This window comes from Octopus bimaculoides, chromosome 25 (genome assembly GCF_001194135.2).
Source record: "Octopus bimaculoides isolate UCB-OBI-ISO-001 chromosome 25, ASM119413v2, whole genome shotgun sequence".
Classification (NCBI taxonomy): domain Eukaryota; kingdom Metazoa; phylum Mollusca; class Cephalopoda; order Octopoda; family Octopodidae; genus Octopus; species Octopus bimaculoides.
This window is the reverse complement of record NC_069005.1, coordinates 6,212,441-6,214,433: the sequence shown is the minus strand read 5'-3', so window position 1 is coordinate 6,214,433 and position 1,993 is coordinate 6,212,441.

The following is a 1,993-nucleotide window of genomic DNA, read 5'->3' as shown; positions in this document are numbered from 1 at the left end:
ATTTATGTATGTATGTATATATATATATTGTATATATATATATATATGTATGTATGCATGTATGTATGCATGTATGTATGTATGTATGTATTTGTGTATGTGTGTCTGTATTTATCCCCCCGACACCATCGCTTGACAACCGATGCTGGTGTGTTTATGTCTCCGTAACTTAGCGCTTCGGCAAGAAAGAGAACCGATGAAATAACTACCAGGTTTACAAAGAATAAGTCCTGACGTGGCTTTATTCGACTAACACCCTTTATGGCAGTGCTCCAGTATTGCTGCAGTCAAATGACTGAAAGAAAGTAATAAAAAACAGAATATGTCTATCACCGTTAATGTAAGACGTATATGAACCGTAAGGTAGGGTATTTAAAATTCGCATAAAACCAGATAAACTGGTATCTTTGCAATGATTGCCTGCAGGCCTTTATGATTCAATAAAAAAAGATTTCTCTTATTTTCGTGAATTTATACGTTTTCGTTTGCTGTTTAACCTCATATTATTGATTGACAAGACCTATGATCTGTTAGTCGCCACCAAGACACTTTTAACATACATACGTACATACATACATACGTACATACATACATACACACATATATACATACATACATACGTACATACATACATGTGTGTATCTATATTTATATATAATATAGTGGAGGTGTTAGGTTGCGAGTTGGCAGAAACGTTAGCGGCATCTCGTTTGTCCTTACGTTCTGAGTTCAAATTCTGCCGAGATCGACATTGCCTTTCATCCTTTCGGGTGTCTATAAATTAAGTACCTGTTACGTACTGAGGTCAATGTAATCGAGTTAATCCCTTTGTCTGTCCTTGTTTGTCCCCTCTATATTTAGCCCCTTGTAGGCAATAAAGAATTAAGAAACGTTAGCACGCCGCGCGAAATGCTTAGCGGTATTTCGTCTGCCGTTACGTTCTGAGTTCAAATTCCGCCGAGGTCGACTTAGCCTTTCATCCTTTCGGGGTCGATAAATTAAGTCCCAGTTACGCACTGGGGTCGATCTAATCGACTGGCTCCCTGCCCCAAAATTTTGGACCTTGTACCTACAGTAGAAAAGAATGTAGTGGGGGCGCAATGGCCCAGTGGTTAGGGCAGCAGACTTGCGGTCGTAGGATTGCGGTTTCGACTCCCAGAACGGGCGTTGTGAGTGTTTATTGAACGAAAACACCCTTAAAGTTCCGCGAGGCTCCAGCAGGGGTTGGTGGCGAACCCTGCTGTACTCTTTCACCACAACTTTCTCTCACTCTTTCATACCTATATTGAGTCCTACATCGGATTATTGGTCTCGCAATTCTAAAGCGATATTTATATACATATATTATCTATCTATCTATCTATCTATCTTGATATATACACACACATATAGATATACGTATGTATATATGTATATAAAGATATACAGTTACATACAGAGAGGCCTACATGAGTGTGCGTGTTTATGTCTGTGTGTGTATACGTGTTCACACATACATGCACAATATATATGCGTGTTTAAGTGTGTGTATATCAATGTATACGTGTGTGTATGTGTGTGTGTATGTGTATGGGCAAGTGTGTGTGTGTGTGTGTGTGTGTGTGTGTGTGTGTGTGTGTGTGTGTTATGTCTCGAAGATCGAGATAGTTCTGATGGGAACACGGCCCATTGCGGTGAAGTGCAATGAGAACTGGAGCATGGAACAATAGTTGTGTGATGGAAGTTTAAGGTTAAACGATGGGATTTTGAATATAATTTTGTGAGGTGGACGGTCGACTGGTGGCTTGTGAAGAAGTGAGAGAGAGAGAGAGAGAGAGAGAGAGAGAGAGAGAGAGATAGAAGAAGGAAGAGGTAGTTGGGAGACGGGGAAGATGTGGAAAAGAGAAAGATAGGTAAGTGGATAAATACTTATGTACAAATATACACACACACACACACACACACATATATATATATATAAAAAATCAATAATAGGACGAATTCTTTTATAAGA